At 40.5% G+C, this 15,000-nt stretch overlaps 1 pseudogene; it reads right to left on the reverse strand.

The window, feature by feature from the left end:
* Positions 1-8,102: 8,102 nt before the first annotated feature.
* LOC138863950 (uncharacterized) lies at positions 8,103-10,340 on the reverse strand (annotated as a pseudogene).
* Between the last annotated feature and the right edge of the window lie 4,660 nt (positions 10,341-15,000).

The raw sequence follows: 15,000 nt of genomic DNA on the forward strand, positions 1-15,000 counted from the left end.
TGGCTTCCACCGGAGAGACCCTTCTTCTTTTTCTCGGGGATAATGCTGACTGCGACTGCACACTCTGTCTATGTAAAACAATGACGCAGGCATCGGCATCATCCTCAAAAGCTGCAACAGAAAGTAACACATTAACACACCAGGATTTACAATGACTACAACAGAGAAACACATTAACACACCGAGATTTACAATGGCAACAGTACACAAATAAAAATACATATATCTGATAAAGTTCAAAAAGTTCAAGTTTTCAGAGACTCACCTTTGTAAAAGGTGTATTCGTTAGCAGACCCATCCCAATGAAAAATTGCTATTGTACTTCCAACAGCAACACCTGTAAATAAAAAAACACCAATGAATTACCCTTCAACATCTAAAAAACAAGAACACAAAATATAAAAAATGTTCATAGTTATAATACAAGTCAAACACCTTTTTACAAGAATAACTCAAAGAAATGTTTTACCTGGCAGCGAGGTATTCTTCATAAAGGTTGAGTACATCTTGGTATGCTTAAGAAAGACACTGTATCATCCTTCAGAATCGAACGCCTTTTATACAAGATCTGAGAATCAGCAGACCATCCCACCAATCCCAACCTCTTAAAACACGAGGGGGAAGGGTGAAGAGGTGAGGTCTGTATTTAAATACCTATTCCGCAAAACATTCACTCACATTCCTTTTTACTGAGTGATTCGTTACAAAATAACCTTTCACACCGAGGCATTTTAAAGTTTCTATACAAAAATCACATAACTTTTCTGTCATTATATCTAAAATCATTCTGTGAAAAATAAAAGTGCAGAAAATTAACAATATAATCTATTCCGTGTAAATTAATATGGTACATAAAGATCGCATAGGCACCACATGTTAAACTATCAATGCTTTGCAAATGTCTGCTAATGTCAAGGAAGCTCTTATCATAATACTGGTTGATAAATCTTTGCAACCAAGGAGAATAAATATGAGGCTTGATTCCGTTGGAATCAAAGTAGGCAATGCAATATTTCCCAACAACTGCTAATACATAATGACCCAGTAATGTTGGTCTGTACCGAGACGTAAGTATGTTAACCACAAAAAATTCATTATATGTTTTACCTTTTCTAATGGGCAGTTGATCGGCCAAGAAACACCCTCGCAACACATATCCCCCTCTGAGAAACTGTCTACAAACGTCTGCAACCTCACCACAATTCATTATGCGCGAATACCTGTGACTACCCTTCGATCACTATCAACATATATCACACCTTGTGTATCGCCTACCAAAAATAAAACAATGTTCGAGTCGTGAGGTTGTGACAATTCAACGGCAATCCTAAGGCTTCCAGAGTTTTCAATAGCAATTGCGTCTTGTAGCTTTTCTGGTTGCAAATCCAAAACTGCTACCATTTTTCCATTCACAAATCCATCTCTGTCGAGTGAATGTTCCTTTTCCAACCCCAACTCATTCAGCGAGTGATAATACAAATCTGAGCAACGACTCGGAAAACTCGTACTTATATTGTACACAGAGTTGTTATAAACGATAACCGAAAGCTTGCTCAAATGATTATGACCAAAGTGCAATGGATTTTCGCTGTAATTTCCTGCATATGCTTTCATGTCCACCATAAAAAGAGATAACTTTTCGGGAATCGTTGATCCCCAGGGCATATCAATGCTCAGCTGGGTTTGGTTACTTGCCATGACATGAGTTTTGTATAGCGTTTTATTGAATATATAGCTAAGAGGGCTACGAAGCAAAGATTTGTTAAGAGCCTCCCTTGATGAATCCCGGGGTTTTAGTGTGGTTAAATGTAATTTACAGGTTTCTATCTCCACCTTAGGATTCGAGTTACTCGTTTCCGATTCGGCGTTAATAACAAACTTGTCAGAGGCAAATTTCAGTTGTATTCTCATAGACACATTGTCTAAAAGATACATATCCATTGATGCTATATCTAACAATAACGGAGCCCTAAAATGAAATCCATGAGTTTTAACCCCGCTCATAGCAGATTTTTTTGCGCACTAGCATTCGTAATGCTAGAACTATCATAATAATACATATTTCTTCCTAAAGTTTTCTTCAGCGAAGGAGACATACCCGTTTCTAAGCGAACATAGGACGAAAAGTTATACAGAGGATTTTGTTCTACTTGTTGATCATTAAAATAAACCGACACAGATTTAATTAGTGAGTGCATAGCAGAGTTGCACAACACGGCATGATCAGCTTCGCCCAACGAGGTGCTATCTCCTTTCTTCAGATTACCCTTAATCTCCAGAACCAATCTTGACAGGTCAATATAACAATTCTGCCCGGCAGGCAATCTAAATTCTGCATAATTATCTGTAACAGACCCATTTATCCCTGCATTAAAAGGCAGGACATTGACTTCACATCTGTCTTCAATCCCTGATTCAACCATACGTACCCTATTCGACCGGGGAAACATATCGCTTACCCCGGCCACATAAGACGATAATGGCGTCTTGTACTGATTCATGATTGATGATATGAATAACATTGATAATATCACAATCCGTATCTCTATATTATTATTGCGCACGGCGGCAAGGCGAGACCGTGACTGACTAAGCCAAAGAATAAACATTTATTTTATAGGTTGAACAACTTGGTCGAATCGTTAATCTTTTCACTCTTTTTCGTTTTCTACGCACCCCTCGTCCTCCTCCTCCTCCCCCTCTCATTGCTCTCGCACTGATGTGTTTGACAGCCTCCATTCCTCTTTTTTTCATAGAAGACCTCAAGTTAGTATTCCCCTGTCTCATATCATCAATAACACCAGATCCAAAATCGAGTAATGCTGGTTTAACAAGCTTAGAAACAAATGGAATTAATCTCTTGCCAATATTTCCGAGAAAAGACAATAATCCGGCGCCTCTTCTGTAATGGTCATAAGACTTATATACGCTAATGTCCCCGATGCCCCCTCCTCGAAACTGTTTAATCTGCGATTCCGGTTGTTCAAATATTACCATGAATTCCTCGGTGGTGGGAGGGACAAAGGGTGCTCTTACATACATGGTGAAAATCAAAATGGTATCTATCTTCGCTATGCATAAAGCAAACACACCAGGACGACGTTCTAATGTAAAATAAGCAGAGATATGCATGTGCTGTCTTTATATACGGGCAGACTTTACCGGGATCTTATGTGCAATATAAGCGTAATAGAACGTCCTTCCTCGAAAACTATTGGATAACCATTCTGATCTGTAATGCGCACCCCCACAGAATTTAATATCTTATTTAAGAGCTGTTTATTAAGCGTGGGTGTATACCCCTTTGTGCTCGAACCTTGCAAAGCAAATGCGTCTAAGATGTTTACTTGCTGTCCTGCAAATCGACAAGGAACAACAATGTCTGAATACACATAAATAAAGTCCACACCGCCATCATTTCTCGGGGGTCTCATACTTACATTCTGATTATATAATAACCATTTATAATCAACAGACACTGTGCGAGGTGCATAATAGCGATATATTTTTTTCACTAAACCCTAATATGTGCGCCAGACGAGGCGAGAAGCGAACAGCCATATCGGGATGACAGCGTGCTTCCCTCCCATCGCCCACTGCGTGAACGATAATTTCTACGCGAACGCGCTCTGTTTCCTAGTCATAGATAAGAAGTCTCCTCTGCGGCATATATTTTTGAATTGCATTCATGCCAAATATCGGTGCAATTTGTTCCGTTATATCTTTATTAATCATATCTATCATAATTTTTCGTTCTCTCGCATGACCCAGCATGCTAAATTTCGGGACGTATTTAAACATGTCAATCATAATTGGGTGAGCACTGTTATCACAAACACTATTAAACTGAATACTAAAATCATCATCATTTGCTATGATGCTGTAGTAATTTTTGGGATGCAAAAAATTAACCAGCGCCACCTCATAATCCATGGAAGGATCCAACATTAGCGGCGAAATGACGTTTTCAAACGCATAAGAAGTGTTGTGCGGGAAAACATCTTTCAATGCATTACTGGTAATATATACTGATTGTCAGTCTCCATGGTGGAAGTTGATGACAGACTAAGAGTTGCATTTATAATTTGACCCTTTATAACAAAGATGTAAAGGATAATAAGACTTAAGGAGTAATTCATAACCTTATTTTATTAAAGATATCATATATATATATATATATATATATATATATATATATATATATATATATATATATATATAAATCAAACAAGTACAAATGCCACAGGAGAACATGAGATATTAATGATCACTTTCCAGCTGCCTCGGTAGCTTCGATGTCCGCCGCTGTTCGCAGGTAATTTCACCGTCTTCCGCATCATCATTTTCATTATACCTGGGTCGTTTGTTTCTTATGTCCGGTCCAGGCAAAAGGAGAGGACTCGCGCACAGCAGCGAGACAGATATCTTCAAAGGCATACACCGCTCTGCAAAGTCTTGTAAAAGCTCAATGTATGCATGGCTCCAACTGCCTCCTTCCACTTCAACTGGAAATAAGATCTCCCGAATATTCATCTCTTGAAGCTGATTAAACAATGAATCGAGACATTCACCCAAATTTCTTAGTCGGTTCTCCGATCCGTCACACGCCAATCCATCAACATAATATCTATCCATGATGGACTTTGTTTCATGGCAATTTCATTATTTTCCAGGGCTTTCCCGGGACCAAAGTGGGCAACGAGATAGATAATTACAGGCCCATCTCCCTGTTTCACACTAACGACCCCGGTACCACATCTGTCGGCTACAATAGCTCTTGAGGTAGAAAATAACCGCCTTTTTGATCTATAGTAATCAGCATATGCATATTCTTTTTCCAATATGCCCGATGTGGTGTAAGCAGTCTTTCCGCAAGCATTAACAATGACGCATACAGCGGTGTCTTTACGCAACTCATGCTGGAGAATACCCCATTTTCTAATCAACAGGGGGTATAGATAATTCGGGAGATATTCCTTGCGAGGTGACCTCGCATTGACAGAAGGGCTTCCATTAGCGGTCGTTCTTCCTCCATCTCTTCATTAATCATCTCTCTGTAGCGCCTGACAAATTGAGGAACGGCAACAACAGTAGCAGGGTGCTGACGCAGAGACACTTCCTCGGCCATCTTCTTGCGCAATCGAGGCAGTAGTATAACTCATCACCGCTCGTAGCCTCGCTTTATACCCATAGGGTCCTGTCGTTACTCGTTCATGCATGTCAGCACCCCGCCCACTTAATGCGTTACAATCATCTGTGCAGCTTTGTACACAATCGATAACCCATTTCAAAGGCAATAGACTCTTGATTGTATAAACTGGCGAGCCTGCGATATTTTGAAATCGTGCATAATTTTTCTTCCTGTGGGTTATGCTTTAAATTTTCTACAGCATCAACTTCTTGCTAGTAGACTTGTTCAGAGTGGTTTGCAAGAAAGGTTCTGTATGTGTCCCACAATGACACAACAATATCGTGTTTGTACTGAGTTTGATAAAATTTTATCACCTCTCTTCGAAGCTCACTACCTAGAAATTTGAATGACACATTATTTTGGACGCACTGCTTGTGCTCGCTTGCGAGGACGCGTTGCTGAAGAGTTCTCCGTTCTCACTCATGTTTATGCCGTTATTGCGTCTTACATACACACGCCTCTGATTATAGAATCGCCGGTTTTATCCTCTCTCGAGACCATTAATAGGGGTTCCAACGCATCTTACTCTGTGCACACATAAGGGCGGACATTGGCTTAACTTTTACATTCCCACCTGCCTTATGAACACTGTGAGATACCGCTTAGCTGCTGGACTGCGCACATAATCATAATCATGGTAATGGCGCAAAGTTATGTAATATTTTCAAAAGTTCCTTTTCTTTTACAGAAAACGAGTGCGACAATGAGGATGCAAAATACTTGATAACATCGAGTATATTTAACCCCGTTATAGGAGAGTGTATCTAACCTAATTCGTCCCATCGAATTAAAGACTGCTTACGGTAAAATTCCAAGAGAGATTTTGCATAATCTTGCTGATTTGTTTTGAAGAAAATTCCTACCAAGTGTTCTAATGAGGGATTTATTGGTGTATTCTGATTGTTGCCAGGGATTGCTTTTTCAAGCCTTTGCAGAGCTGCAGAGAAAAGGGGTACTGCCATTTCCTCATTAGCAGTGGAACGCCTGCATTTTCTCACATTCTTTTTGTTTATTTTCTTGCGAAAACTAGAGCGCGGGATACGGGCTGGGACGCGATGTCTGCTGGGGCAGACATCGCGACAACACGTGCGCTCGCTTCCGCCGCCGCCGTCGCGCCCGCTGCGGCCGCTGCACCCGCCGCCGCTATGACAGCTGTCGTTCGCGTGCCCCCCATTTATTGCGGTATTTTTAGCTGTCATAACGATATCCGGAGGCGATTCTAATATGTTCTTATTGGCACCATCATTAATCTTGTTAGTATCATTACCGTTGAAGGTGAGGTCAGAGACCAGGTGGGTCAGATGTCGGTCGACCGTGGACTTTGGAACAAGGCAATACTCTTTCATATTTCTAATCAAATTAAAGATGTAAATGCATTTACAGCAAGCGGGAGTAGAATGGATAAAATATTTGCCCCAGTGCGAGATGAGAGAATTTTTTTCTTCTTTTCTTCAGAGACACTTCCTTGATAGCTTGCCGATATCGTTTCAATTTCTTAATAATACTTTTTTCCGTGGTTAAGTTTTTCCTTAAGAAATTTGAAAAAAACTTCGGCAATGCAATTGATCTGCTGTTTATCCAGCTGTAATATAAAGCCCGAACGTCGTTTTGGTTTTAGCGAACAGATAAACGATAGTACATCAACAAATCGAGGTGTGAGGGGCTGCCTTGTCATGGTGCAGGCTGCATGTCATCAATCGTAATGTATGAACTGAATTTGTCGGGATATCCGATCCAGCGAATAAGATATTCTCTCTGCCTTTTATTTCTGTTCCACCTCGATGACAGGATCTTGTCCAAGTAAACACTTGGCAGTGATGTTGGGACAGCTCCTCTGAATAAAACAAATCTTGACCTTCTTCGCTGCTTAAATCTTCCAGATAATACCCGACTATCTTCTGATGATTTTCAATCTATCGAATTTTAAATATCTCCTCCGTATTTTGTATTTCATATCCCTTGCGAAATGCGTCGGTACGAGAACGCGCTGCGATGCACACAGTGTCCCCGACCTTAATATTCTGATTGCTAGCGTGCGATCGGTCCTTTTTTATATGCACATTCATTGAACGAGCATACATTTGTCGAAAGAGACGTTGACACTGCACCCGCGTGTAATGGCGGTGCACGCCTTTGAACCCGCGTGCGCGCTCATTATAGGCTAAAACGATATCCGGGAGAACGTCGATATACCTCAGCGTGTCTTTTAAGGTTAAATATTTATATATGCGTTCCTTGAGGGTTCTGATGTGTCTCTCTGCAATGCTAGCCTTTATTTCCTTCGAATGCGTAGTATACCACTGCATCTTATGTTCGCGCAGTAAACCGTTCACTGTATTATTTACAAACTCTCGCCCTGCATCGGTGAAGAGGTGAGTTAAACCTTTAGCATCCTCAGTATTTAACACCGATTTTAGTGCGCTCGCAACCTCTGTCGTGTTTTTACTCTTTAAGGGTCTTACTTGCATATAACGACTAAACACATCTACACACACGAGCAAATAGTTGGTTTTATTGTTTTGTCTCGATAAGTTTCGCATGTCTGCCAGATCACACGTTAAGATTTTGCGAGGCCCTATAGCCATTGTTTGGCGACGCGGGAAGTTTTTGTGAGTATGTCTGTGAAGAGTATACACACGCTGCGATGACAAAGCATTTTTCACATCCGATTGTGTAATATTATCCTTTCCTAATTGCGCGCGAGTGGCGTCTAACAGCGCTTGTATTCCACCTAAGCCGTAGGGCTTTGTATAGTCTTCATACAAGTCCTTTAGAACTTGCATGGTTCTGTCGGTGATCACCATTGGTAGACAAGCTGATATGGAAAATATTCACAGAGGATATTACTGCGAAACTGCAGTTTATCTGGAGTTTCACAACCGAGGTCTATGAGTAAATAACCGCGAGATTTCTAGAGAACCTTTTTATATAACTCCAAAAACCGCTTGGCTTCACTCTTGCCATATAACTGTCTACCGAGGCATTCTAACTGTCGGAGATCTCTCTGTTTTAGCAAAATAAAATGAGAGGTATTTAGTGAAATGTTGCGGCTGTGCTTCCCTTTCATAAATACATTTTGAACGAGGAATATGACAGTCATCACTATTTTCCTCTGCTTCCTCGATGAAGGGGTTCCCAGTTTGTGTTTTTCTGCGCTTTCGCGGTCTTGGGTTGCCAGATCGTTGCCTCCTGATGTTATTATAGTAGTTGTTGTGTACAACAGATGGAAAGTGGAGGTGACGGAGATACTCTCGTTTTCTCCATAGATGGTTTAATCTTTCCTCCCTTGTTGTTGTTGTTGTCATGGTCTCAGTCTCCTACTTCTTTTTCATGAAGAATGCGACGGAAATTGTGTTTTAGCCTCCTCATCTCAGCCCGACAAAGTCCCTTTGCATCTGTGGATGTTTGATCGTTATTTAGGAGCAAGGAATAAGTCTAGGGCTTTAGGCAAATTGCCTCTTTTATCGGATTCTCCCCTGTTTCAGATCTTAATAATCCAAGTTTGCCCGTAACAGACTGGTTGTATAATGGATGGTCATGGCTAAAATTAGAAGTGTCTATCCACTCTTTCAAAGGAGACAAAGACAATTCTTTATAAATGTCATCTGTCTCCACAGAGAGGATATAGCTGTCGGTGTCAGAGTAATAGAGCTGCACACGATCTCCGTAATGGGCCTTTAAAACTTTATAATAAAAGTTATACAATTTCAATGTAGCCAGCTCCAAGATGGTAAATCCAACATACTGCGGATAAGCCATATTAACAGTTTTTGCCCTTAAAATGGTTATCACTCTGTTAGGAGCTAAGGGGATGAATCTTTTGAAGAATGGGCTTCAAATCTTATTGAGAAAAGAAGAAGCATTGCACACCATGCTAGCACGTTCTAGTCTTTTTAGAGGGTTCATTAAACACTGCCCACAGACACTGTTTGAAAGCGTCTTGAAGAACAACTGTTGTGCTTTATCGGTGGCTTCCCTGCGCGCCTTAATATTTTCATGAATAAAAGGCGATGAAAAATTAACGTTAGGAGAATTCGTACACATCACTTACTCGCTCCACCTCCACCCCCAAGTCATTTAAAAGCTGCTGATGTTTCAGTAAAATGAGATGGTCCTTCTGTGGAAGATGTGAAGCCACAAGCTTTTGTTTTTTGCGTGGTAAACGCCTGTTCTGCGATGCTAGAAGTTGCTTGTTATATGGGGATATGTCCTGATTTCTTATGTTCATGTGATGAATGAGGAGGGGCAACTTGTCTGTCTTCCTCGCAACTTCGGGTGGAACTCTGAGATCAGCCACTACCCAGTGCCCAATATCACCGCTTTCATCGTGGTTGGTTAACCCCGATGCAATAAACTCGGCCTTTTCACAGGGCGGTAATTTCCGGATATTACTATATGGTAGTTTCTCAGACATTACCGTGGCATATAAGCTGTTGAAATCAAGGTAGAGTATGTAGGTGCTACTTTCCTTTTGTGGGTCATGATGCGGATTAACGAGGGAGTTCTTTGGTATCGTGAGAGGGCGAACACATGTTGTCAGTCCCCCTCTCACAGATTGCTCAATTTTGCGAGCTAATTCTGGATCGGATATAAGCTCAAGGTTTATTTTTGTCATTTTTAGGAACACATCGTATGCATACCCGGGAAGACTGACATAGTTAACTATGTCCAGATCGTACTTTTCAGCAAGCATAGACCTCCACTCTGTAATCACGTCGACTAGCAAACCCACATCAGTCCTCAGGTAGCACTCTAAATAATCACCTAAAGTACGACACCCAGCTGCATTCCAGACTCTTAGTGCATGAGCATACTCCTCCTCCGTAACCGTCTCATCTGTGAGGTGGCTATAAAACTTTTCAATGGGGGGGAGGCTGGTCTCTTCGAGCTTTTTCAGGTCATCCAAGTACTCATACGGAAAAATACCCTTTCCCGTTAGAAGCAGCGACTGAGCTTCGTCTGACAAATGACGTAAGATATGCTTGGAATACCTGAGTGAGCGGTTGCTTTCAATATGAGTTTTGGCGAGAGAGCTCAGACCTGCGTTCATAAAAGCCAAGCTATTGAGGAATTTCAGGTTGTTTAGTTCCACAGACTGATATCGAAGCCCTTGCTTCGTAAGAATTTTGATTTTTGTGTTAACTTGCATGTGTGCTGTGCTGGCGCAGCGGTAAGGTGCTGGTCTAGCAATCTTGCGGACCTGCGTTCAATCCCACGCTCGGCCAGTGAGTGGTAACCCCGGCCACTCCTTGCACACAGGGGGAGATTTGGGCAAAATAAAACAGACAGTATGTCACAGCAAAGAATATCCATTGTAACAAATGGAATTAGAACTAAATCTTTAAAATCTTAAATCTTCTTTCAGAATCAGTCCGAGGTCGTAAGAGTGATTATGAGCCAGACAGGGGATAGTTGTGCGATGATTTTTCATGTGGAGGTTACAGCGAGCGCAATAAGCACCAATGTAGTTCATCCGATCTTTAGTATGGTCGTGGCGTCTGTGCTTTTGTTGATGTGTGGGGAATTTTTGGTTGCACAGCTCGCACTTTTCGGCCTTCTTAAAAGCTTCCTCATCTTCGTGTGGAGAGTATGATAGGGTATGTTTTTTACAATGTCCGCCCATTTGTTAGACAGATTCTCAACAAAGTGCGTGGCAGCGTCAGCACCTTGATATAGAAAACTATCTACTACTTCACCTTGTCTGTCTATTATGATATAGCTGTAGGCACAGGCTTTGTGCTGTGCTATACATCTCTCCCCTCTATCGGTCTTGACCATGAAGGCTTCAAAGTCGTAGATACACATGTGCGATGGCGCAAATGCTTTCCCGTAATTCACGAAGACGAGCTTACTCAGCTGATCTCTGATCGGGAAACGAAGAGAGACATGTGCGACAAAAGTGCTTGTGAACATTCCTGCCTCTCATGGTAAATGCGTCCATGTACTTATTAAAGTCTTTTATTAGACAGGCGTGCTCATTTTTAAGAAGAAGCAGGTGAAGACGCAGCCGATCCTTGCTGTCTTCTCTTCCTTTTCTGACCTGAAATATGGCATATTTATTATCAGGAGACAGGTTCGTTTTTTCAAGGGCATAGGCATAAATAGAGGCTATTGTCTCTCTCTAATTCTCCCAATGTTTCCCAGCTGGTGGGGAGTTTTCCCGCGTCATGTTTAATAAGGCACGCATATTTAGCTGGAGTGCTAACTGCTCTGTGTAGAATACTTTTTGAGCGTCCAGCTGCTAGCCATTTTCCGGCTGCGAGGGATCGTATGACACAGTCTGTGTTACCTGTTGGGTTGAAGATATAATGAGCCCCTCAAACATCTTCAGGATATGCCACATGTCGTCCAATTGCTTGGGGAACTAGAAGATGTGATATCGTAATGTCATGAGCATTAATGGATTCAAGATCGAGTCCGCTTCCCTCATCTGATAACCACTCTTCTAGTTTAGCTTCTGCTTCCTCTGCCCATCCACATACAGCTCGTCTACACTCGTCTTCGCTAGATATTGCATAACTGCACAGTTTGATATCTTTTTCAATATGCGTGACATTGCCGGTGGTGAAGTCTATCTTGGAGAGGGTAATATTAAACCCTGTAAATGATTTCGTGGCAGGGGGAGGACATCCGCGTGTGCGCAGGTAATCAGACGGAGATGGCTGGTCTTGGTTAGGAATGCTGAAGCCGAGCCTTACGGCTGCCCCTTGAAATAATTCCCTCCTGGAGATAATATGCAGTGTCTCTACAATATTATCTTCTTCTTCTTTATCACTAATAACATCACTGTCACTTTCATATTTTCTATTCACACGAGCACGCGATATTTCCGGTTGTGCTGTAATAGACCTGGACGGTCCAGGTTGGGGCGAGATGGGACGAGGCGAGACTTGTTTACGGGAAGGTCCTGCTGTAGGTTCCCTGCAAGACATAACATAAACAGAACTATTACACAATAATGCGAGGAGGGGGTTATGCAACATTCACTCCTCAAACCGTCTTTGCGAGAACTTGCCTGGTGTGGTATTAGATGATCGGTGAGTAGCGATCTTAGAACCTTTAGACCCCTTTCCTGCGCCAGCTGTAAGGAATTAAGTATATGGTTAATCATTTGCCGCATGAGCAGACGTCTTTCAGGTGTATTCTGCTGTAGGTCTTAACTATCTCTTAATAATTTTCATGTCTACCCATACTTTCATAGTCAGCTTTCACTGTGTATGAATTAGCTTACCTCGAATGCACTGTCGGCGGTGGTGGTGCAGCCTTGCAGAGGGAATGTGTTGGTTGCAACGTGAACACGGCAAGCAAAGGTGGTTGTTGGACAGCTTCTTTCCGCAGAGCTGGCAGTGAAGCTTGATGTTAGCCATTGTGAGTGCTATCACAGGGGAAGGCAAGATGTACTAATGGTTAGCGGTCGAGTTTCCACCCTTTTTATATCGCGGTGAATGCCATCGGGTGACAGATGTGTGTATTTCTATTTGACGATTTATAATGAATTCTATTAAATTATTTTGAGTTTATACAAGAGGAATAAAAAAATAATATGATATTTAGTATAGAAATGTTTATAATCTTTTTCATTAAATTTAGATTCGTATCTCTAAGATGCTTTGAGAATGTTGAAACACAGCAAGGAAGGAACAATAATTATTTAATCGATATCGCCCAGGCTCTGCAGTTGACCTGACATCTGTTCAGGATGCAGCTGACCTGTGTTTGAGCAGGCCTTCCTTTAGTTATTAATGGGCATATATGTATATATATATATATATATATATATATATATATTATATATATATATATATATATATATATATATATATATATATATATATATATATATATATATATATATATATATATATATATATATATATATATATATATATATATATATACATATATATATATATGTATATATATATATATATATATATATATACATATATATATATATATATATACATATATATATATATGTATATATATATATATATATATATATATATATATATATATATATATATATATATATATATATATATATATATATATATATATATATATATATATATATATATATATATATATATATATATATATATATATATATATATATATATATATATATATATATATATATATATATATATATATATATATATATATATACATACATACATACATATATATATATATACATATATATATATATATATATATATATATATATATATATATATATATACATACATATATATATATATATATATATATATATATATATATATATATATATATATATATATATATATATATATATATATACATACACATATATATATATATATATATATATATATATATATATATATATATATATATATATATATATATATGTATATATATATAAATATATATATATATATATATATATATATATATATATATATATATATATATATATATATATAAACAGTTTATTAGAAGTCTTGCAGAGGAGGTAGAAGGCCATTTCTTAGTAAATGACCTTCGTCCTGCATACCAAGCCCTGAGAAAGCTGAACTCCAAGCCCTCTTCACAGGTGACAGCAGTTCGCACAGTAAGTGGTCAGATCGTTTCAGATCCTGTTGCAGTGAGGGAACGTTGGGCTGAGTATTTTGAGCAGCTGTACCAGATTGACTCACCAACAGTTAACTTGGATGCGGGTAGTGTCGAGATACCACTGCCGGATCCTCCCATCAGTGAGGACCCTCACTCCCTAACTGAAGTTAGGGGGGCGATTTCCAAGATGAAGAGGGGTAAAGCAGCAGGTATCTGTGGCATACCAGCTGAACTGTTAAAGGCTGGTGGTGAACCTATGGCACGGGGGTTACATGCTGTCCTGGCTGCCATCTGCCGGTCCGGTTCCGTTCCTCCTGACCTGTTGAGGGGTGTGGTCATCCCTCTCTGGAAGGGGAAGGGGGACCGTTGGAACTGCAGCAACCACCGAGGCATCACACTGCTCAGTATACCAGGCAAAGTTCTCGCCCACATCCTTCTGAGACGTATCAGAGACCATCTACTGAGGCACCAGAGACTGGAGCAATCCGGATTCACTCCTGGTAAGTACACAATAGATCGTATCCTCGCACTTCGAGTCATTGTAGAGCGCCGCCGTGAGTTCGGGCGTGGGCTGCTTGCAGCCTACATCGACCTCAAGAAGGCGTTCGATACGGTGCATCGGGAGTCACTTTGGGAGATCCTGAGGCTGAGAGGAATTCCAACAAGGATTATTGGACTAATAGCAAGCCTGTATACTGGTACTGAAAGTGCTGTAAAGTGTGGTGGGGGCCTGTTGAGTTTCTTTCCTGCTAGTTCAGGAGTGAGGCAAGGCTGTGTCCTTGCACCAACTCTTTTCAACACTTGCATGGACTGGATACTGGGCAGAGCTACTGTTCAAAGTCATTGTGGAGCAACACTGGGCAATATCAAGGTTACAGACCTTGACTTTGCTGATGATGTTGCCATTCTATCTGAGTCTTTGGAAACCCTAGTGGCGGCTCTCGATGCATTTAGCAATGAAGCGAAACCCTTGGGTCTAGAGGTCTCCTGGACCAAGACCAAGGTCCAGGAATTTGGGGACTTGTTAGGAGAACCTGTTCAGTCGGTACGTGCTTGCGGCGAGGACATTGAAGTCACAGAGAGCTTTACATACCTTGGTAGTGTAGTTCATAACTCTGGCCTGTCAGACCATGAAGTCAACAGACGGATTGGCCTGGCAGCAGGGGTCATGAACTCTCTCAACGAGAGTATTTGGAGATGTCGGT

The sequence above is a fragment of the Penaeus vannamei genome, chromosome 14, assembly GCF_042767895.1.
Source record: "Penaeus vannamei isolate JL-2024 chromosome 14, ASM4276789v1, whole genome shotgun sequence".
Taxonomy (NCBI): Eukaryota; Metazoa; Arthropoda; class Malacostraca; order Decapoda; family Penaeidae; genus Penaeus; species Penaeus vannamei.